The 18608-nt window shown below is 45.3% G+C and overlaps 67 pseudogenes; all 67 read left to right on the plus strand.

Annotated features, from left to right (window-relative positions):
• The first annotated feature begins 15 nt into the window (after positions 1–15).
• On the plus strand, positions 16–134 carry LOC140097762 (5S ribosomal RNA; annotated as a pseudogene).
• Positions 135–204: 70 nt separating this feature from the next.
• LOC140084638 (5S ribosomal RNA) lies at positions 205–323 on the plus strand (annotated as a pseudogene).
• Positions 324–393: 70 nt separating this feature from the next.
• LOC140082737 (5S ribosomal RNA) lies at positions 394–512 on the plus strand (annotated as a pseudogene).
• A 70-nt stretch (positions 513–582) lies between these two features.
• On the plus strand, positions 583–701 carry LOC140087899 (5S ribosomal RNA; annotated as a pseudogene).
• A 69-nt stretch (positions 702–770) lies between these two features.
• LOC140092954 (5S ribosomal RNA) lies at positions 771–889 on the plus strand (annotated as a pseudogene).
• A 70-nt stretch (positions 890–959) lies between these two features.
• Positions 960–1078, plus strand: LOC140079301 (5S ribosomal RNA; annotated as a pseudogene).
• Positions 1079–1148: 70 nt separating this feature from the next.
• LOC140097763 (5S ribosomal RNA) lies at positions 1149–1267 on the plus strand (annotated as a pseudogene).
• A 70-nt stretch (positions 1268–1337) lies between these two features.
• Positions 1338–1456, plus strand: LOC140079302 (5S ribosomal RNA; annotated as a pseudogene).
• A 70-nt stretch (positions 1457–1526) lies between these two features.
• On the plus strand, positions 1527–1645 carry LOC140092967 (5S ribosomal RNA; annotated as a pseudogene).
• A 70-nt stretch (positions 1646–1715) lies between these two features.
• On the plus strand, positions 1716–1834 carry LOC140091607 (5S ribosomal RNA; annotated as a pseudogene).
• A 70-nt stretch (positions 1835–1904) lies between these two features.
• LOC140097174 (5S ribosomal RNA) lies at positions 1905–2023 on the plus strand (annotated as a pseudogene).
• A 70-nt stretch (positions 2024–2093) lies between these two features.
• LOC140092979 (5S ribosomal RNA) lies at positions 2094–2212 on the plus strand (annotated as a pseudogene).
• A 70-nt stretch (positions 2213–2282) lies between these two features.
• Positions 2283–2401, plus strand: LOC140091029 (5S ribosomal RNA; annotated as a pseudogene).
• Positions 2402–2850: 449 nt separating this feature from the next.
• LOC140092991 (5S ribosomal RNA) lies at positions 2851–2969 on the plus strand (annotated as a pseudogene).
• A 70-nt stretch (positions 2970–3039) lies between these two features.
• Positions 3040–3158, plus strand: LOC140091030 (5S ribosomal RNA; annotated as a pseudogene).
• A 449-nt stretch (positions 3159–3607) lies between these two features.
• LOC140083923 (5S ribosomal RNA) lies at positions 3608–3726 on the plus strand (annotated as a pseudogene).
• A 635-nt stretch (positions 3727–4361) lies between these two features.
• On the plus strand, positions 4362–4480 carry LOC140083924 (5S ribosomal RNA; annotated as a pseudogene).
• Positions 4481–4550: 70 nt separating this feature from the next.
• LOC140089605 (5S ribosomal RNA) lies at positions 4551–4669 on the plus strand (annotated as a pseudogene).
• A 70-nt stretch (positions 4670–4739) lies between these two features.
• Positions 4740–4858, plus strand: LOC140087695 (5S ribosomal RNA; annotated as a pseudogene).
• Positions 4859–4928: 70 nt separating this feature from the next.
• Positions 4929–5047, plus strand: LOC140091031 (5S ribosomal RNA; annotated as a pseudogene).
• A 69-nt stretch (positions 5048–5116) lies between these two features.
• LOC140083140 (5S ribosomal RNA) lies at positions 5117–5235 on the plus strand (annotated as a pseudogene).
• A 250-nt stretch (positions 5236–5485) lies between these two features.
• LOC140086004 (5S ribosomal RNA) lies at positions 5486–5604 on the plus strand (annotated as a pseudogene).
• Positions 5605–5673: 69 nt separating this feature from the next.
• Positions 5674–5792, plus strand: LOC140093003 (5S ribosomal RNA; annotated as a pseudogene).
• A 70-nt stretch (positions 5793–5862) lies between these two features.
• On the plus strand, positions 5863–5981 carry LOC140087696 (5S ribosomal RNA; annotated as a pseudogene).
• Positions 5982–6051: 70 nt separating this feature from the next.
• Positions 6052–6170, plus strand: LOC140091033 (5S ribosomal RNA; annotated as a pseudogene).
• A 69-nt stretch (positions 6171–6239) lies between these two features.
• On the plus strand, positions 6240–6358 carry LOC140083151 (5S ribosomal RNA; annotated as a pseudogene).
• Positions 6359–6608: 250 nt separating this feature from the next.
• On the plus strand, positions 6609–6727 carry LOC140086005 (5S ribosomal RNA; annotated as a pseudogene).
• A 69-nt stretch (positions 6728–6796) lies between these two features.
• On the plus strand, positions 6797–6915 carry LOC140079303 (5S ribosomal RNA; annotated as a pseudogene).
• A 70-nt stretch (positions 6916–6985) lies between these two features.
• On the plus strand, positions 6986–7104 carry LOC140079304 (5S ribosomal RNA; annotated as a pseudogene).
• Positions 7105–7174: 70 nt separating this feature from the next.
• LOC140087697 (5S ribosomal RNA) lies at positions 7175–7293 on the plus strand (annotated as a pseudogene).
• A 70-nt stretch (positions 7294–7363) lies between these two features.
• Positions 7364–7482, plus strand: LOC140098543 (5S ribosomal RNA; annotated as a pseudogene).
• A 69-nt stretch (positions 7483–7551) lies between these two features.
• Positions 7552–7670, plus strand: LOC140083163 (5S ribosomal RNA; annotated as a pseudogene).
• Positions 7671–7920: 250 nt separating this feature from the next.
• LOC140086007 (5S ribosomal RNA) lies at positions 7921–8039 on the plus strand (annotated as a pseudogene).
• A 69-nt stretch (positions 8040–8108) lies between these two features.
• On the plus strand, positions 8109–8227 carry LOC140093016 (5S ribosomal RNA; annotated as a pseudogene).
• A 258-nt stretch (positions 8228–8485) lies between these two features.
• On the plus strand, positions 8486–8604 carry LOC140079305 (5S ribosomal RNA; annotated as a pseudogene).
• A 70-nt stretch (positions 8605–8674) lies between these two features.
• LOC140087698 (5S ribosomal RNA) lies at positions 8675–8793 on the plus strand (annotated as a pseudogene).
• Positions 8794–8863: 70 nt separating this feature from the next.
• LOC140091034 (5S ribosomal RNA) lies at positions 8864–8982 on the plus strand (annotated as a pseudogene).
• Positions 8983–9051: 69 nt separating this feature from the next.
• On the plus strand, positions 9052–9170 carry LOC140083175 (5S ribosomal RNA; annotated as a pseudogene).
• A 250-nt stretch (positions 9171–9420) lies between these two features.
• LOC140086008 (5S ribosomal RNA) lies at positions 9421–9539 on the plus strand (annotated as a pseudogene).
• A 69-nt stretch (positions 9540–9608) lies between these two features.
• LOC140079307 (5S ribosomal RNA) lies at positions 9609–9727 on the plus strand (annotated as a pseudogene).
• A 70-nt stretch (positions 9728–9797) lies between these two features.
• Positions 9798–9916, plus strand: LOC140079308 (5S ribosomal RNA; annotated as a pseudogene).
• Positions 9917–9986: 70 nt separating this feature from the next.
• Positions 9987–10105, plus strand: LOC140087699 (5S ribosomal RNA; annotated as a pseudogene).
• Positions 10106–10175: 70 nt separating this feature from the next.
• Positions 10176–10294, plus strand: LOC140091036 (5S ribosomal RNA; annotated as a pseudogene).
• Positions 10295–10363: 69 nt separating this feature from the next.
• Positions 10364–10482, plus strand: LOC140083188 (5S ribosomal RNA; annotated as a pseudogene).
• Positions 10483–10732: 250 nt separating this feature from the next.
• Positions 10733–10851, plus strand: LOC140086010 (5S ribosomal RNA; annotated as a pseudogene).
• A 69-nt stretch (positions 10852–10920) lies between these two features.
• LOC140090526 (5S ribosomal RNA) lies at positions 10921–11039 on the plus strand (annotated as a pseudogene).
• Positions 11040–11675: 636 nt separating this feature from the next.
• On the plus strand, positions 11676–11794 carry LOC140082992 (5S ribosomal RNA; annotated as a pseudogene).
• A 70-nt stretch (positions 11795–11864) lies between these two features.
• Positions 11865–11983, plus strand: LOC140086523 (5S ribosomal RNA; annotated as a pseudogene).
• Positions 11984–12620: 637 nt separating this feature from the next.
• On the plus strand, positions 12621–12739 carry LOC140093950 (5S ribosomal RNA; annotated as a pseudogene).
• Positions 12740–12808: 69 nt separating this feature from the next.
• On the plus strand, positions 12809–12927 carry LOC140093029 (5S ribosomal RNA; annotated as a pseudogene).
• A 70-nt stretch (positions 12928–12997) lies between these two features.
• LOC140091037 (5S ribosomal RNA) lies at positions 12998–13116 on the plus strand (annotated as a pseudogene).
• Positions 13117–13375: 259 nt separating this feature from the next.
• On the plus strand, positions 13376–13494 carry LOC140086155 (5S ribosomal RNA; annotated as a pseudogene).
• Positions 13495–13564: 70 nt separating this feature from the next.
• On the plus strand, positions 13565–13683 carry LOC140089974 (5S ribosomal RNA; annotated as a pseudogene).
• A 70-nt stretch (positions 13684–13753) lies between these two features.
• LOC140083925 (5S ribosomal RNA) lies at positions 13754–13872 on the plus strand (annotated as a pseudogene).
• Positions 13873–14707: 835 nt separating this feature from the next.
• On the plus strand, positions 14708–14826 carry LOC140079310 (5S ribosomal RNA; annotated as a pseudogene).
• Positions 14827–14896: 70 nt separating this feature from the next.
• On the plus strand, positions 14897–15015 carry LOC140087700 (5S ribosomal RNA; annotated as a pseudogene).
• Positions 15016–15085: 70 nt separating this feature from the next.
• LOC140091038 (5S ribosomal RNA) lies at positions 15086–15204 on the plus strand (annotated as a pseudogene).
• Positions 15205–15273: 69 nt separating this feature from the next.
• LOC140083199 (5S ribosomal RNA) lies at positions 15274–15392 on the plus strand (annotated as a pseudogene).
• A 250-nt stretch (positions 15393–15642) lies between these two features.
• Positions 15643–15761, plus strand: LOC140098742 (5S ribosomal RNA; annotated as a pseudogene).
• Positions 15762–15831: 70 nt separating this feature from the next.
• LOC140093509 (5S ribosomal RNA) lies at positions 15832–15950 on the plus strand (annotated as a pseudogene).
• A 69-nt stretch (positions 15951–16019) lies between these two features.
• On the plus strand, positions 16020–16138 carry LOC140093041 (5S ribosomal RNA; annotated as a pseudogene).
• Positions 16139–16577: 439 nt separating this feature from the next.
• Positions 16578–16696, plus strand: LOC140090485 (5S ribosomal RNA; annotated as a pseudogene).
• Positions 16697–16766: 70 nt separating this feature from the next.
• On the plus strand, positions 16767–16885 carry LOC140088576 (5S ribosomal RNA; annotated as a pseudogene).
• Positions 16886–16954: 69 nt separating this feature from the next.
• On the plus strand, positions 16955–17073 carry LOC140095605 (5S ribosomal RNA; annotated as a pseudogene).
• Positions 17074–17143: 70 nt separating this feature from the next.
• LOC140084798 (5S ribosomal RNA) lies at positions 17144–17262 on the plus strand (annotated as a pseudogene).
• Positions 17263–18276: 1014 nt separating this feature from the next.
• On the plus strand, positions 18277–18395 carry LOC140090590 (5S ribosomal RNA; annotated as a pseudogene).
• Positions 18396–18465: 70 nt separating this feature from the next.
• Positions 18466–18584, plus strand: LOC140086535 (5S ribosomal RNA; annotated as a pseudogene).
• Positions 18585–18608: the final 24 nt, after the last annotated feature.

The raw sequence follows: 18608 nt of genomic DNA on the forward strand, positions 1-18608 counted from the left end.
AATTGAACAGCTGCTGTCAACGGCCATTCTAAGCTGAATGTGCGTGCTCTTGTCAGATCGCAGCAGCAATGCAGCTTAAGGCTTGGCAAGTACCAGCATGGGAGACTGGCTGGGAATCCCAAGTTCTGTTGACCTTTTTGAACTTGAAAATTGTTTTAGTTTCTCTATGAGATAGTAAAAGAAGGTTCAATTTGAAATGCTGCTGTTAACGGCCATTCTAAGCTGAATGTGCCTGCTCTCGTCAGATCGCAGCAGCAATGCAGCTTAAGGCTTGGCAAGTACCAGCATGGGAGACTGGCTGGGAATCCCAAGTTCTGTTGACCTTTTTGAACCTGAAAATTGTGTTAGTTTCTCTCTGAGATAGCAAAAGAAGGTTCAAATTGAACAGCTGCTGTCAATGGCCATTCTAAGCTGAATGTGCCTGCTCTCGTCAGATCGCAGCAGCAATGCAGCTTAAGGCTTGGCAAGTACCAGCATGGGAGACTGGCTGGGAATCCCAAGTTCCGTTGACCTTTTTGAACCTGAAAATTGTGTTAGTTTCTCTATGAGATAGCAAAAGAAGGTTCAAATTGAACAGCTGCTGTCAACGGCCATTCTAAGCTGAATGTGCCTGCTCTCGTCAGATAGCAGCAGCAATGCAGCTTAAGGCTTGATAAGTACCAGCATGGGAGACTGGCTGGGAATTCCAAGTTCCGTTGACCTTTTTGAACCTGAAAATGTGTTAGTTTCTCTATGAGATAGTAAAAGAAGGTTCAAATTGAACAGCTGCTGTCAACGGCCATTCTAAGCTGAATGTGCCTGCTCTCGTCAGATCGCAGCAGCAATGCAGCTTAAGGCTTGGCAAGTACCAGCATGGGAGACTGGCTGGGAATCCCAAGTTCCGTTGACCTTTTTGAACCTGAAAATTGTGTTAGTTTCTCTATGAGATAGCAAAAGAAGGTTCAAATTGAACAGCTGCTGTCAACGGCCATTCTAAGCTGAATGTGCCTGCTCTCGTCAGATCGCAGCAGCAATGCAGCTTAAGGCTTGGCAAGTACCAGCATGGGAGACTGGCTGGGAATCCCAAGTTCTGTTGACCTTTTTGAACCTGAAAATTGTGTTAGTTTCTCCATGAGATAGTAAAAGAAGGTTCAAATTGAACAGCTGCTGTCAACGGCCATTCTAAGCTGAATGTGCGTGCTCTTGTCAGATCGCAGCAGCAATGCAGCTTAAGGCTTGGCAAGTACCAGCATGGGAGACTGGCTGGGAATCCCAAGTTCTGTTGACCTTTTTGAACTTGAAAATTGTTTTAGTTTCTCTATGAGATAGTAAAAGAAGGTTCAATTTGAAATGCTGCTGTCAACGGCCATTCTAAGCTGAATGTGCCTGCTCTCGTCAGATCGCAGCAGCAATGCAGCTTAAGGCTTGGCAAGTACCAGCATGGGAGACTGGCTGGGAATCCCAAGTTCTGTTGACCTTTTTGAACCTGAAAATTGTGTTAGTTTCTCTATGAGATAGCAAAAGAAGGTTCAAATTGAACAGCTGCTGTCAACGGCCATTCTAAGCTGAATGTGCCTGCTCTCGTCAGATCGCAGCAGCAATGCAGCTTAAGGCTTGGCAAGTACCAGCATGGGAGACTGGCTGGGAATCCCAAGTTCCGTTGACCTTTTTGAACCTGAAAATTGTGTTAGTTTCTCTATGAGATAGCAAAAGAAGGTTCAAATTGAACAGCTGCTGTCAACGGCCATTCTAAGCTGAATGTGCCTGCTCTCGTCAGATAGCAGCAGCAATGCAGCTTAAGGCTTGATAAGTACCAGCATGGGAGACTGGCTGGGAATCCCAAGTTCTGTTGACCTTTTTGAACCTGAAAATTGTGTTAGTTTCTCCATTAGATAGTAAAAGAAGGTTCAAATTGAACAGTTGCTGTCAACGGCCATTCTAAGCTGAATGTGCGTGCTCTTGTCAGATCGCAGCAGCGATGCAGCTTAAGGCTTGGCAAGTACCAGCATGGGAGACTGGCTGGGAATCCCAAGTTCTGTTGACCTTTTTGAACCTGAAAATTGTTTTAGTTTCTCTATGAGATAGTAAAAGAAGGTTCAATTTGAAATGCTGCTGTCAACGGCCATTCTAAGCTGAATGTGCCTGCTCTCGTCAGATCGCAGCAGCAATGCAGCTTAAGGCTTGGCAAGTACCAGCATGGGAGACTGGCTGGGAATCCCAAGTTCCGTTGACCTTTTTGAACCTGAAAATTGTGTTAGTTTCTCTATGAGATAGCAAAAGAAGGTTCAAATTGAACAGCTGCTGTCAACGGCCATTCTAAGCTGAATGTGCCTGCTCTTGTCAGATCGCAGCAGCAATGCAGCTTAAGGCTTGGCAAGTACCAGCATGGGAGACTGGCTGGGAATCCCAAGTTCTGTTGACCTTTTTTGAACCTGAAAATTGTGTTAGTTTCTCTATGAGATAGTAAAAGAAGGTTCAAATTGAACAGCTGCTGTCAACGGCCATTCTAAGCTGAATGTGCCTGCTCTTGTCAGATCGCAGCAGCAATGCAGCTTAAGGCTTGGCAAGTACCAGCATGGGAGACTGGCTTGGAATCCCAAGTTCTGGTGACCTTTTTGAACCTGAAAATTGTGTTAGTTTCTATATGAGATAGTAGAAGAAGGTTCAAATTGAAAAACTGCTGTCAACGGCCCTTCTAAGCTGAATGTGTGTGCTCTTGTCAGATCGCAGCAGCGATGCAGCTTAAGGCTTGGCAAGTACCAGCATGGGAGACTGGCTGGGAATCCCAAGTTCTGTTGACCTTTTTGAACTTGAAAATTGTTTTAGTTTCTCTATGAGATAGTAAAAGAAGGTTCAATTTGAAATGCTGCTGTCAACGGCCATTCTAAGCTGAATGTGCCTGCTCTCGTCAGATCGCAGCAGCAATGCAGCTTAAGGCTTGGCAAGTACCAGCATGGGAGACTGGCTGGGAATCCCAAGTTCCGTTGACCTTTTTGAACCTGAAAATTGTGTTAGTTTCTCTATGAGATAGCAAAAGAAGGTTCAAATTGAACAGCTGCTGTCAACGGCCATTCTAAGCTGAATGTGCCTGCTCTTGTCAGATCGCAGCAGCAATGCAGCTTAAGGCTTGGCAAGTACCAGCATGGGAGACTGGCTGGGAATCCCAAGTTCTGTTGACCTTTTTTGAACCTGAAAATTGTGTTAGTTTCTCTATGAGATAGTAAAAGAAGGTTCAAATTGAACAGCTGCTGTCAACGGCCATTCTAAGCTGAATGTGCCTGCTCTTGTCAGATCGCAGCAGCAATGCAGCTTAAGGCTTGGCAAGTACCAGCATGGGAGACTGGCTTGGAATCCCAAGTTCTGGTGACCTTCTTGAACCTGAAAATTGTGTTAGTTTCTATATGAGATAGTAGAAGAAGGTTCAAATTGAACAACTGCTGTCAACGGCCCTTCTAAGCTGAATGTGTGTGCTCTTGTCAGATCGCAGCAGCGATGCAGCTTAAGGCTTGGCAAGTACCAGCATGGGAGACTGGCTGGGAATCCCAAGTTCTGTTGACCTTTTTGAACCTGAAAATTGTGTTAGTTTCTCTATGAGATAGTAAAAGAAGGTTCAAATTGAACAGCTGCTGTCAACGGCAATTCTAAGCTGAATGTGCCTGCTCTCGTCAGATCGCAGCAGCAATGCAGCTTAAGGCTTGGCAAGTACCAGCATGGGAGACTGGCTGGGAATCCCAAGTTCCGTTGACCTTTTTGAACCTGAAAATTGTGTTAGTTTCTCTATGAGATAGCAAAAGAAGGTTCAAATTGAACAGCTGCTGTCAACGGCCATTCTAAGCTGAATGTGCCTGCACTCGTCAGATCGCAGCAGCAATGCAGCTTAAGGCTTGGCAAGTACCAGCATGGGAGACTGGCTGGGAATCCCAAGTTCTCTTGACCTTTTTTAACCTGAAAATTGTTAGTTTCTCTATGAGATAGTAAAAGAAGGTTCAAATTGAACAGCTGCTGTCAACGGCCATTCTAAGCTGAATGTGCATGCTCTCGTCAGATCGCAGCAGCAATGCAGCTTAAGGCTTGGCAAGTACCAGCATGGGAGACTGGCTTGGAATCCCAAGTTCTGGTGACCTTTTTGAACCTGAAAATTGTGTTAGTTTCTATATGAGATAGTAGAAGAAGGTTCAAATTGAACAACTGCTGTCAACGGCCATTCTAAGCTGAATGTGTGTGCTCTTGTCAGATCGCAGCAGCGATGCAGCTTAAGGCTTGGCAAGTACCAGCATGGGAGACTGGCTGGGAATCCCAAGTTCTGTTGACCTTTTTGAACCTGAAAATTGTGTTAGTTTCTCTATGAGATAGTAAAAGAAGGTTCAAATTGAACAGCTGCTGTCAACGGCAATTCTAAGCTGAATGTGCCTGCTCTCGTCAGATCGCAGCAGCAATGCAGCTTAAGGCTTGGCAAGTACCAGCATGGGAGACTGGCTGGGAATCCCAAGTTCCGTTGACCTTTTTGAACCTGAAAATTGTGTTAGTTTCTCTATGAGATAGCAAAAGAAGGTTCAAATTGAACAGCTGCTGTCAACGGCCATTCTAAGCTGAATGTGCCTGCTCTCGTCAGATTGCAGCAGCAATGCAGCTTAAGGCTTGGCAAGTACCAGCATGGGAGACTGGCTGGGAATCCCAAGTTCTGTTGACCTTTTTGAACCTGAAAATTGTGTTAGTTTCTCTATGAGATAGTAAAAGAAGGTTCAAATTGAACAGCTGCTGTCAACGGCCATTCTAAGCTGAATGTGCCTGCTCTCGTCAGATCGCAGCAGCAATGCAGCGTAAGGCTTGGCAAGTACCAGCATGGGAGACTGGCTGGGAATTCCAAGTTCCGTTGACCTTTTTGAACCTGAAAATTGAGTTATTTTCTCTATGAGATAGTAAAAGAAGGTTCAAATTGAACAGCTGCTGTCAACGGCCATTCTAAGCTGAATGTGCCTGCTCTTGTCAGATCGCAGCAGCAATGCAGCTTAAGGCTTGGCAAGTACCAGCATGGGAGACTGGCTGGGAATCCCAAGTTCTGTTGACCTTTTTGAACCTGAAAATGTGTTAGTTTCTCTATGAGATAGTAAAAGAAGGTTCAAATTGAACAGCTGCTGTCAACGGCCATTCTAAGCTGAATGTGCCTGCTCTCGTCAGATCGCAGCAGCAATGCAGCTTAAGGCTTGGCAAGTACCAGCATGGGAGACTGGCTGGGAATTCCAAGTTCCGTTGACCTTTTTGAACCTGAAAATGTGTTAGTTTCTCTATGAGATAGTAAAAGAAGGTTCAAATTGAACAGCTGCTGTCAACGGCCATTCTAAGCTGAATGTGCCTGCTCTCGTCAGATCGCAGCAGCTTAAGGCTTGGCAAGTACCAGCATGGGAGACTGGCTGGGAATCCAAAGTTCCGTTGACATTTTTGAACCTGAAAATTGTGTTAGTTTCTCTATGAGATAGCAAAAGAAGGTTCAAATTGAACAGCTGCTGTCAACGGCCATTCTAAGCTGAATGTGCCTGCTCTCGTCAGATCGCAGCAGCAATGCAACTTAAGGCTTGGCAAGTACCAGCATGGGAGACTGGCTGGGAATTCCAAGTTCCGTTGACCTTTTTGAACCTGAAAATGTGTTAGTTTCTCTATGAGATAGTAAAAGAAGGTTCAAATTGAACAGCTGCTGTCAACGGCCATTCTAAGCTGAATGTGCCTGCTCTCGTCAGATCGCAGCAGCAATGCAGCTTAAGGCTTGGCAAGTACCAGCATGGGAGACTGGCTGGGAATCCCAAGTTCCGTTGACCTTTTTGAACCTGAAAATTGTGTTAGTTTCTCTATGAGATAGTAAAAGAAGGTTCAAATTGAACAGCTGCTGTCAACGGCCATTCTAAGCTGAATGTGCCTGCTCTCGTCAGATCGCAGCAGCAATGCAGCGTAAGGCTTGGCAAGTACCAGCATGGGAGACTGGCTGGGAATTCCAAGTTCCGTTGACCTTTTTGAACCTGAAAATTGAGTTATTTTCTCTATGAGATAGTAAAAGAAGGTTCAAATTGAACAGCTGCTGTCAACGGCCATTCTAAGCTGAATGTGCCTGCTCTTGTCAGATCGCAGCAGCAATGCAGCTTAAGGCTTGGCAAGTACCAGCATGGGAGACTGGCTGGGAATCCCAAGTTCTGTTGACCTTTTTGAACCTGAAAATGTGTTAGTTTCTCTATGAGATAGTAAAAGAAGGTTCAAATTGAACAGCTGCTGTCAACGGCCATTCTAAGCTGAATGTGCCTGCTCTCGTCAGATCGCAGCAGCAATGCAGCTTAAGGCTTGGCAAGTACCAGCATGGGAGACTGGCTGGGAATTCCAAGTTCCGTTGACCTTTTTGAACCTGAAAATGTGTTAGTTTCTCTATGAGATAGTAAAAGAAGGTTCAAATTGAACAGCTGCTGTCAACGGCCATTCTAAGCTGAATGTGCCTGCTCTCGTCAGATCGCAGCAGCTTAAGGCTTGGCAAGTACCAGCATGGGAGACTGGCTGGGAATCCAAAGTTCCGTTGACATTTTTGAACCTGAAAATTGTGTTAGTTTCTCTATGAGATAGCAAAAGAAGGTTCAAATTGAACAGCTGCTGTCAACGGCCATTCTAAGCTGAATGTGCCTGCTCTCGTCAGATCGCAGCAGCAATGCAACTTAAGGCTTGGCAAGTACCAGCATGGGAGACTGGCTGGGAATTCCAAGTTCCGTTGACCTTTTTGAACCTGAAAATGTGTTAGTTTCTCTATGAGATAGTAAAAGAAGGTTCAAATTGAACAGCTGCTGTCAACGGCCATTCTAAGCTGAATGTGCCTGCTCTCGTCAGATCGCAGCAGCAATGCAGCTTAAGGCTTGGCAAGTACCAGCATGGGAGACTGGCTGGGAATCCCAAGTTCTGTTGACCTTTTTGAACCTGAAAATTGTGTTAGTTTCTCTATGAGATAGTAAAAGAAGGTTCAAATTGAACAGCTGCTGTCAACGGCCATTCTAAGCTGAATGTGCCTGCTCTCGTCAGATCGCAGCAGCAATGCAGCTTAAGGCTTGGCAAGTACCAGCATGGGAGACTGGCTGGGAATCCCAAGTTCTGTTGACCTTTTTGAACCTGAAAATTGTGTTAGTTTCTCTATGAGATAGTAAAAGAAGGTTCAAATTGAACAGCTGCTGTCAACGGCCATTCTAAGCTGAATGTGCCTGCTCTCGTCAGATCGCAGCAGCAATGCAGCGTAAGGCTTGGCAAGTACCAGCATGGGAGACTGGCTGGGAATTCCAAGTTCCGTTGACCTTTTTGAACCTGAAAATTGAGTTATTTTCTCTATGAGATAGTAAAAGAAGGTTCAAATTGAACAGCTGCTGTCAACGTCCATTCTAAGCTGAATGTGCCTGCTCTTGTCAGATCGCAGCAGCAATGCAGCTTAAGGCTTGGCAAGTACCAGCATGGGAGACTGGCTGGGAATCCCAAGTTCTGTTGACCTTTTTGAACCTGAAAATGTGTTAGTTTCTCTATGAGATAGTAAAAGAAGGTTCAAATTGAACAGCTGCTGTCAACGGCCATTCTAAGCTGAATGTGCCTGCTCTCGTCAGATCGCAGCAGCAATGCAGCTTAAGGCTTGGCAAGTACCAGCATGGGAGACTGGCTGGGAATTCCAAGTTCCGTTGACCTTTTTGAACCTGAAAATGTGTTAGTTTCTCTATGAGATAGTAAAAGAAGGTTCAAATTGAACAGCTGCTGTCAACGGCCATTCTAAGCTGAATGTGCCTGCTCTCGTCAGATCGCAGCAGCTTAAGGCTTGGCAAGTACCAGCATGGGAGACTGGCTGGGAATCCAAAGTTCCGTTGACATTTTTGAACCTGAAAATTGTGTTAGTTTCTCTATGAGATAGCAAAAGAAGGTTCAAATTGAACAGCTGCTGTCAACGGCCATTCTAAGCTGAATGTGCCTGCTCTCGTCAGATCGCAGCAGCAATGCAACTTAAGGCTTGGCAAGTACCAGCATGGGAGACTGGCTGGGAATTCCAAGTTCCGTTGACCTTTTTGAACCTGAAAATGTGTTAGTTTCTCTATGAGATAGTAAAAGAAGGTTCAAATTGAACAGCTGCTGTCAACGGCCATTCTAAGCTGAATGTGCCTGCTCTCGTCAGATCGCAGCAGCAATGCAGCTTAAGGCTTGGCAAGTACCAGCATGGGAGACTGGCTGGGAATCCCAAGTTCCGTTGACCTTTTTGAACCTGAAAATTGTGTTAGTTTCTCTATGAGATAGTAAAAGAAGGTTCAAATTGAACAGCTGCTGTCAACGGCCATTCTAAGCTGAATGTGCCTGCTCTCGTCAGATCGTAGCAGCAATGCAGCTTAACGCTTGGCAAGTACCAGCATGGGAGACTGGCTGGGAATCCCAAGTTCTGTTGACCTTTTTGAACCTGAAAATGTGTTAGTTTCTCTATGAGATAGTAAAAGAAGGTTCAAATTGAACAGCTGCTGTCAACGGCCATTCTAAGCTGAATGTGCCTGCTCTCGTCAGATCGCAGCAGCAATGCAGCTTAAGGCTTGGCAAGTACCAGCATGGGAGACTGGCTGGGAATCCCAAGTTCTGTTGACCTTTTTGAACCTGAAAATTGTGTTAGTTTCTCTATGAGATAGTAAAAGAAGGTTCAAATTGAACAGCTGCTGTCAACGGCCATTCTAAGCTGAATGTGCCTGCTCTCGTCAGATCGCAGCAGCAATGCAGCGTAAGGCTTGGCAAGTACCAGCATGGGAGACTGGCTGGGAATTCCAAGTTCCGTTGACCTTTTTGAACCTGAAAATTGAGTTATTTTCTCTATGAGATAGTAAAAGAAGGTTCAAATTGAACAGCTGCTGTCAACGGCCATTCTAAGCTGAATGTGCCTGCTCTTGTCAGATCGCAGCAGCAATGCAGCTTAAGGCTTGGCAAGTACCAGCATGGGAGACTGGCTGGGAATCCCAAGTTCTGTTGACCTTTTTGAACCTGAAAATGTGTTAGTTTCTCTATGAGATAGTAAAAGAAGGTTCAAATTGAACAGCTGCTGTCAACGGCCATTCTAAGCTGAATGTGCCTGCTCTCGTCAGATCGCAGCAGCAATGCAGCTTAAGGCTTGGCAAGTACCAGCATGGGAGACTGGCTGGGAATTCCAAGTTCCGTTGACCTTTTTGAACCTGAAAATGTGTTAGTTTCTCTATGAGATAGTAAAAGAAGGTTCAAATTGAACAGCTGCTGTCAACGGCCATTCTAAGCTGAATGTGCCTGCTCTCGTCAGATCGCAGCAGCTTAAGGCTTGGCAAGTACCAGCATGGGAGACTGGCTGGGAATCCAAAGTTCCGTTGACATTTTTGAACCTGAAAATTGTGTTAGTTTCTCTATGAGATAGCAAAAGAAGGTTCAAATTGAACAGCTGCTGTCAACGGCCATTCTAAGCTGAATGTGCCTGCTCTCGTCAGATCGCAGCAGCAATGCAACTTAAGGCTTGGCAAGTACCAGCATGGGAGACTGGCTGGGAATTCCAAGTTCCGTTGACCTTTTTGAACCTGAAAATGTGTTAGTTTCTCTATGAGATAGTAAAAGAAGGTTCAAATTGAACAGCTGCTGTCAACGGCCATTCTAAGCTGAATGTGCCTGCTCTCGTCAGATCGCAGCAGCAATGCAGCTTAAGGCTTGGCAAGTACCAGCATGGGAGACTGGCTGGGAATCCCAAGTTCTGTTGACCTTTTTGAACCTGAAAATTGTGTTAGTTTCTCTATGAGATAGTAAAAGAAGGTTCAAATTGAACAGCTGCTGTCAACGGCCATTCTAAGCTGAATGTGCCTGCTCTCGTCAGATCGCAGCAGCAATGCAGCTTAAGGCTTGGCAAGTACCAGCATGGGAGACTGGCTGGGAATCCCAAGTTCTGTTGACCTTTTTGAACCTGAAAATTGTGTTAGTTTCTCTATGAGATAGTAAAAGAAGGTTCAAATTGAACAGCTGCTGTCAACGGCCATTCTAAGCTGAATGTGCCTGCTCTCGTCAGATCGCAGCAGCAATGCAGCGTAAGGCTTGGCAAGTACCAGCATGGGAGACTGGCTGGGAATTCCAAGTTCCGTTGACCTTTTTGAACCTGAAAATTGAGTTATTTTCTCTATGAGATAGTAAAAGAAGGTTCAAATTGAACAGCTGCTGTCAACGGCCATTCTAAGCTGAATGTGCCTGCTCTTGTCAGATCGCAGCAGCAATGCAGCTTAAGGCTTGGCAAGTACCAGCATGGGAGACTGGCTGGGAATCCCAAGTTCTGTTGACCTTTTTGAACCTGAAAATGTGTTAGTTTCTCTATGAGATAGTAAAAGAAGGTTCAAATTGAACAGCTGCTGTCAACGGCCATTCTAAGCTGAATGTGCCTGCTCTCGTCAGATCGCAGCAGCAATGCAGCTTAAGGCTTGGCAAGTACCAGCATGGGAGACTGGCTGGGAATTCCAAGTTCCGTTGACCTTTTTGAACCTGAAAATGTGTTAGTTTCTCTATGAGATAGTAAAAGAAGGTTCAAATTGAACAGCTGCTGTCAACGGCCATTCTAAGCTGAATGTGCCTGCTCTCGTCAGATCGCAGCAGCTTAAGGCTTGGCAAGTACCAGCATGGGAGACTGGCTGGGAATCCAAAGTTCCGTTGACATTTTTGAACCTGAAAATTGTGTTAGTTTCTCTATGAGATAGCAAAAGAAGGTTCAAATTGAACAGCTGCTGTCAACGGCCATTCTAAGCTGAATGTGCCTGCTCTCGTCAGATCGCAGCAGCAATGCAACTTAAGGCTTGGCAAGTACCAGCATGGGAGACTGGCTGGGAATTCCAAGTTCCGTTGACCTTTTTGAACCTGAAAATGTGTTAGTTTCTCTATGAGATAGTAAAAGAAGGTTCAAATTGAACAGCTGCTGTCAACGGCCATTCTAAGCTGAATGTGCCTGCTCTCGTCAGATCGCAGCAGCAATGCAGCTTAAGGCTTGGCAAGTACCAGCATGGGAGACTGGCTGGGAATCCGAAGTTCCGTTGACCTTTTTGAACCTGAAAATTGTGTTAGTTTCTCTATGAGATAGTAAAAGAAGGTTCAAATTGAACAGCTGCTGTCAACGGCCATTCTAAGCTGAATGTGCCTGCTCTCGTCAGATCGTAGCAGCAATGCAGCTTAACGCTTGGCAAGTACCAGCATGGGAGACTGGCTGGGAATCCCAAGTTCTGTTGACCTTTTTGAACCTGAAAATGTGTTAGTTTCTCTATGAGATAGTAAAAGAAGGTTCAAATTGAACAGCTGCTGTCAACGGCCATTCTAAGCTGAATGTGCGTGCTCTTGTCAGATCGCAGCAGCGATGCAGCTTAAGGCTTGGCAAGTACCAGCATGGGAGACTGGCTTGGAATCCCAAGTTCTGGTGACCTTTTTGAACCTGAAAATTGTGTTAGTTTCTCTATGAGATAGTAAAAGAAGGTTCAAATTGAACAGCTGCTGTCAACGGCCATTCTAAGCTGAATGTGCGTGCTCTTGTCAGATCGCAGCAGCGATGCAGCTTAAGGCTTGGCAAGTACCAGCATGGGAGACTGGCTTGGAATCCCAAGTTCTGGTGACCTTTTTGAACCCGGAAATTGTGTTAGTTTCTATATGAGATAGTAGAAGAAGGTTCAAATTGAACAACTGCTGTCAATGGCCATTCTAAGCTGAATGTGCCTGCTCTCGTCAGATCGCAGCAGCAATGCAGCTTAAGGCTTGGCAAGTACCAGCATGGGAGACTGGCTGGGAATCCCAAGTTCCATTGACCTTTTTTAACCTGAAAATTGTGTTAGTTTCTCTATGAGATAGCAAAAGAAGGTTCAAATTGAACAGCTGCTGTCAACGGCCATTCTAAGCTGAATGTGCCTGCTCTCGTCAGATCGCAGCAGCAATGCAGCTTAAGGCTTGGTAAGTACCAGCATGGGAGACTGGCTGGGAATCCCAAGTTCTGTTGACCTTTTTGAACCTGAAAATTGTGTTAGTTTCTCTATGAGATAGTAAAAGAAGGTTCAAATTGAACAGCTGCTGTCAACGGCCATTCTAAGCTGAATGTGCGTGCTCTTGTCAGATCGCAGCAGCGATGCAGCTTAAGGCTTGGCAAGTTCCAGCATGGGAGACTGGTTGGGAATCCCAAGTTCTGTTGACCTTTTTGAACTTGAAAATTGTTTTAGTTTCTCTATGAGATAGTAAAAGAAGGTTCAATTTGAAATGCTGCTGTCAACGGCCATTCTAAGCTGAATGTGCCTGCTGTTGTCAGATCGCAGCAGCAATGCAGCTTAAGGCTTGGCAAGTACCAGCATGGGAGACTGGCTGGGAATCCCAAGTTCTGGTGACCTTTTTGAACCTGAAAATTGTGTTAGTTTCTATATGAGATAGTAAAAGAAGGTTCAAATTGAACAACTGCTGTCAACGGCCATTCTAAGCTGAATGTGTGTGCTCTTGTCAGATCGCAGCAGCGATGCAGCTTAAGGCTTGGCAAGTACCAGCATGGGAGACTGGCTGGGAATCCCAAGTTCTGTTGACCTTTTTGAACCTGAAAATTGTGTTAGTTTCTCTATGAGATAGTAAAAGAAGGTTCAAAATGAACAGCTGCTGTCAACGGCAATTCTAAGCTGAATGTGCCTGCTCTCGTCAGATCGCAGCAGCAATGCAGCTTAAGGCTTGGCAACTACCAGCATGGGAGACTGGCTGGGAATTCCAAGTTCCGTTGACCTTTTTGAACCTGAAAATGTGTTAGTTTCTCTATGAGATAGTAAAAGAAGGTTCAAATTGAAAAGCTGCTGTCAACGGCCATTCTAAGCTGAATGTGCCTGCTCTCGTCAGATCGCAGCAGCAATGCAGCTTAAGGCTTGGCAAGTACCAGCATGGGAGACTGGCTGGGAATCCCAAGTTCCGTTGACCTTTTTGAACCTGAAAATTGTGTTAGTTTCTCTATGAGATAGCAAAAGAAGGTTCAAATTGAACAGCTGCTGTCAACGGCCATTCTAAGCTGAATGTGCCTGCTCTTGTCAGATCGCAGCAGCAATGCAGCTTAAGGCTTGGCAAGTACCAGCATGGGAGACTGGCTGGGAATCCCAAGTTCTGTTGACCTTTTTGAACCTGAAAATTGTGTTAGTTTCTCTATGAGATAGTAAAAGAAGGTTCAAATTGAACAGCTGCTGTCAACGGCCATTCTAAGCTGAATGTGCCTGCTCTTGTCAGATCGCAGCAGCAATGCAGCTTAAGGCTTGGCAAGTACCAGCATGGGAGACTGGCTTGGAATCCCAAGTTCTGGTGACCTTTTTGAACCTGAAAATTGTGTTAGTTTCTATATGAGATAGTAGAAGAAGGTTCAAATTGAACAACTGCTGTCAACGGCCATTCTAAGCTGAATGTGCCTGCTCTCGTCAGATCGCTGCAGCAATGCAGCTTAAGGCTTGGCAAGTACCAGCATGGGAGACTGGCTGGGAATCCCAAGTTCCGTTGACCTTTTTGAACCTGAAAATTGTGTTAGTTTCTCTATGAGATAGCAAAAGAAGGTTCAAATTGAACAGCTGCTGTCAACGGCCATTCTAAGCTGAATGTGCCTGCTCTCGTCAGATCGCAGCAGCAATGCAGCTTAAGGCTTGGCAAGTACAAGCATGGGGGACTGGCTGGGAATCCCAAGTTCTGTTGACCTTTTTTAACCTGAAAATTGTGTTAGTTTCTCTATGAGATAGTAAAAGAAGGTTCAAATTGAACAGCTGCTGTCAACGGCAATTCTAAGCTGAATGTGCCTGCTCTCGTCAGATCGCAGCAGCAATGCAGCTTAAGGCTTGGCAAGTACCAGCATGGGAGACTGGCTGGGAATCCCAAGTTCCGTTGACCTTTTTGAACCTAAAAATTGTGTTAGTTTCTCTATGAGATAGCAAAAGAAGGTTCAAATTGAACAGCTGCTGTCAACGGCCATTCTAAGCTGAATGTGCCTGCACTCGTCAGATCGCAGCAGCAATGCAGCTTAAGGCTTGGCAAGTACCAGCATGGGAGACTGGCTGGGAATCCCAAGTTCTCTTGACCTTTTTTAACCTGAAAATTGTTAGTTTCTCTATGAGATAGTAAAAGAAGGTTCAAATTGAACAGCTGCTGTCAACGGCCATTCTAAGCTGAATGTGCATGCTCTCGTCAGATCGCAGCAGCAATGCAGCTTAAGGCTTGGCAAGTACCAGCATGGGAGACTGGCTTGGAATCCCAAGTTCTGGTGACCTTTTTGAACCTGAAAATTGTGTTAGTTTCTATATGAGATAGTAGAAGAAGGTTCAAATTGAACAACTGCTGTCAACGGCCATTCTAAGCTGAATGTGTGTGCTCTTGTCAGATCGCAGCAGCGATGCAGCTTAAGGCTTGGCAAGTACCAGCATGGGAGACTGGCTGGGAATCCCAAGTTCTGTTGACCTTTTTGAACCTGAAAATTGTGTTAGTTTCTCTATGAGATAGTAAAAGAAGGTTCAAATTGAACAGCTGCTGTCAACGGCAATTCTAAGCTGAATGTGCCTGCTCTCGTCAGATCGCAGCAGCAATGCAGCAGCAATGCAGCTTAAGGCTTGGCAAGTACCAGCATGGGAGACTGGCTGGGAATCCCAAGTTCCGTTGACCTTTTTGAACCTTAAAATTGTGTTAGTTTCTCTATGAGATAGCAAAAGAAGGTTCAAATTGAACAGCTGCTGTCAACGGCCATTCTAAGCTGAATGTGCCTGCTCTCGTCAGATCGCAGCAGCAATGCAGCTTAAGGCTTGGCAAGTACCAGCATGGGAGACTGGCTGGGAATCCCAAGTTCTGTTGACCTTTTTGAACCTGAAAATTGTGTTAGTTTCTCTATGAGATAGTAAAAGAAGGTTCAAATTGAACAGCTGCTGTCAACGGCCATTCTAAGCTGAATGTGCCTGCTCTCGTCAGATCGCAGCAGCAATGCAGCGTAAGGCTTGGCAAGTACCAGCATGGGAGACTGGCTGGGAATTCCAAGTTCCGTTGACCTTTTTGAACCTGAAAATTGAGTTATTTTCTCTATGAGATAGTAAAAGAAGGTTCAAATTGAACAGCTGCTGTCAACGGCCATTCTAAGCTGAATGTGCCTGCTCTTGTCAGATCGCAGCAGCAATGCAGCTTAAGGCTTGGCAAGTACCAGCATGGGAGACTGGCTGGGAATCCCAAGTTCTGTTGACCTTTTTGAACCTGAAAATGTGTTAGTTTCTCTATGAGATAGTAAAAGAAGGTTCAAATTGAACAGCTGCTGTCAACGGCCATTCTAAGCTGAATGTGCCTGCTCTCGTCAGATCGCAGCAGCAATGCAGCTTAAGGCTTGGCAAGTACCAGCATGGGAGACTGGCTGGGAATTCCAAGTTCCGTTGACCTTTTTGAACCTGAAAATGTGTTAGTTTCTCTATGAGATAGTAAAAGAAGGTTCAAATTGAACAGCTGCTGTCAACGGCCATTCTAAGCTGAATGTGCCTGCTCTCGTCAGATCGCAGCAGCTTAAGGCTTGGCAAGTACCAGCATGGGAGACTGGCTGGGAATCCAAAGTTCCGTTGACATTTTTGAACCTGAAAATTGTGTTAGTTTCTCTATGAGATAGCAAAAGAAGGTTCAAATTGAACAGCTGCTGTCAACGGCCATTCTAAGCTGAATGTGGCTGCTCTTGTCAGATCGCAGCAGCAATGCAGCTTAAGGCTTGGCAAGTACCAGCATGGGAGACTGGCTGGGAATCCCAAGTTCTGTTGACCTTTTTTAACCTGAAAATTGTGTTAGTTTCTCTATGAGATAGTAAAAGAAGGTTCAAATTGAACAGCTGCTGTCAACGGCCATTCTAAGCTGAATTTGCCTGCTCTCGTCAGATCGCAGCAGCAATGCAACTTAAGGCTTGGCAAGTACCAGCATGGGAGACTGGCTGGGAATTCCAAGTTCCGTTGACCTTTTTGAACCTGAAAATGTGTTAGTTTCTCTATGAGATAGTAAAAGAAGGTTCAAATTGAACAGCTGCTGTCAACGGCCATTCTAAGCTGAATGTGCCTGCTCTCGTCAGATCGCAGCAGCAATGCAGCTTAAGGCTTGGCAAGTACCAGCATGGGAGACTGGCTGGGAATCCCAAGTTCCGTTGACCTTTTTGAACCTGAAAATTGTGTTAGTTTCTCTATGAGATAGTAAAAGAAGGTTCAAATTGAACAGCTGCTGTCAACGGCCATTCTAAGCTGAATGTGCCTGCTCTCGTCAGATCGTAGCAGCAATGCAGCTTAACGCTTGGCAAGTACCAGCATGGGAGACTGGCTGGGAATCCCAAGTTCTGTTGACCTTTTTGAACCTGAAAATGTGTTAGTTTCTCTATGAGATAGTAAAAGAAGGTTCAAATTGAACAGCTGCTGTCAACGGCCATTCTAAGCTGAATGTTCCTGCTCTCGTCAGATCGCAGCAGCTTAAGGCTTGGCAAGTACCAGCATGGGAGACTGGGTAGGAATCCCAAGATCCGTTGACCTTTTTGAACCTGAAAATTTAGTTATTTTCTCTATGAGATAGTAAAAGAAGGTTCAAATTGAACGGCTGCTGTCAACGGCCATTCTAAGCTGAATGTGCCTGCTCTCGTCAGATCACAGCAGCAATGCAGCTTAAGGCTTGGCAAGTACCAGCATGGGAGACTGGCTGGGAATCCCAAGTTCTGTTGACCTTTTTGAACCTGAAAATTGTGTTAGTTTCTCTATGAGATAGTAAAAGAAGGTTCAAATTGAACAGCTGCTGTCAACGGCCATTCTAAGCTGAATGTGCCTGCGCTCGTCAGATCGCAGCAGCAATGCAGCTTAAGGCTTGGCAAGTACCAGCATGGGAGACTGGCTGGGAATTCCAAGTTCCGTTGACCTTTTTGAACCTGAAAATGTGTTAGTTTCTCTATGAGATAGTAAAAGAAGGTTCAAATTGAACAGCTGCTGTCAACGGCCATTCTAAGCTGAATGTGCCTGCTCTCGTCAGATCGCAGCAGCAATGCATCTTAAGGCTTGGCAAGTACAAGCATGGGAGACTGGCTGGGAATCCCAAGTTCCGTTGACCTTTTTGAACCTGAAAATTGTGTTAGTTTCTCTATGAGATAGTAAAAGAAGGTTCAAATTGAACAGCTGCTTTCAACGGCCATTCTAAGCTGAATGTGCCTGCTCTCGTCAGATCGCAGCAGCAATGCAGCTTAAGGCTTGGCAAGTACCAGCATGGGAGACTGGCTGGGAATCCCAAGTTCCGTTGACCTTTTTGAACCTGAAAATTGTGTTAGTTTCCCTATAAGATAGTAAAAGAAGGTTCAAATTGAACAGCTGCTGTCAACGGCCATTCTAAGCTGAATGTGCGTGCTCTTGTCAGATCGCAGCAGCGATGCAGCTTAAGGCTTGGCAAGTACCAGCATGGGAGACTGGCTGGGAATCCCAAGTTCTGGTGACCTTTTTGAACCAGAAAATTGTGTTAGTTTCTCTATGAGATAGTGGAAGAAGGTTCAAATTGAACAACTGCTGTCAACGGCCATTCTAAGCTGAATGTGTGTGCTCTTTTAAGATCGCAGCAGCAATGCAGCTTAAGGCTTGGCAAGTACCAGCATGGGAGACTGGCTGGGAATCCCAAGTTCCGTTGACCTTTTTGAACCTGAAAATTGTGTTAGTTTCTCTATGAGATAGTAAAAGAAGGTTCAAATTGAACAGCTGCTGTCAACGGCCATTCTAAGCTGAATGTGCCTGCTCTCGTCAGATCGTAGCAGCAATGCAGCTTAACGCTTGGCAAGTACCAGCATGGGAGACTGGCTGGGAATCCCAAGTTCTGTTGACCTTTTTGAACCTGAAAATGTGTTAGTTTCTCTATGAGATAGTAAAAGAAGGTTCAAATTGAACAGCTGCTGTCAACGGCCATTCTAAGCTGAATGTGCGTGCTCTTGTCAGATCGCAGCAGCGATGCAGCTTAAGGCTTGGCAAGTACCAGCATGGGAGACTGGCTTGGAATCCCAAGTTCTGGTGACCTTTTTGAACCTGAAAATTGTGTTAGTTTCTCTATGAGATAGTAAAAGAAGGTTCAAATTGAACAGCTGCTGTCAACGGCCATTCTAAGCTGAATGTGCGTGCTCTTGTCAGATCGCAGCAGCGATGCAGCGTAAGGCTTGGCAAGTACCAGCATGGGAGACTGGCTTGGAATCCCAAGTTCTGGTGACCTTTTTGAACCCGGAAATTGTGTTAGTTTCTATATGAGATAGTAGAAGAAGGTTCAAATTGAACAACTGCTGTCAATGGCCATTCTAAGCTGAATGTGCCTGCTCTCGTCAGATCGCAGCAGCAATGCAGCTTAAGGCTTGGCAAGTACCAGCATGGGAGACTGGCTGGGAATCCCAAGTTCCTTTGACCTTTTTTAACCTGAAAATTGTGTTAGTTTCTCTATGAGATAGCAAAAGAAGGTTCAAATTGAACAGCTGCTGTCAACGGCCATTCTAAGCTGAATGTGCCTGCTCTCGTCAGATCGCAGCAGCAATGCAGCTTAAGGCTTGGTAAGTACCAGCATGGGAGACTGGCTGGGAATCCCAAGTTCTGTTGACCTTTTTGAACCTGAAAATTGTGTTA

The sequence above is a fragment of the Engystomops pustulosus genome, chromosome 9 (genome assembly GCF_040894005.1).
Source record: "Engystomops pustulosus chromosome 9, aEngPut4.maternal, whole genome shotgun sequence".
Lineage (NCBI taxonomy): Eukaryota > Metazoa > Chordata > Amphibia > Anura > Leptodactylidae > Engystomops > Engystomops pustulosus.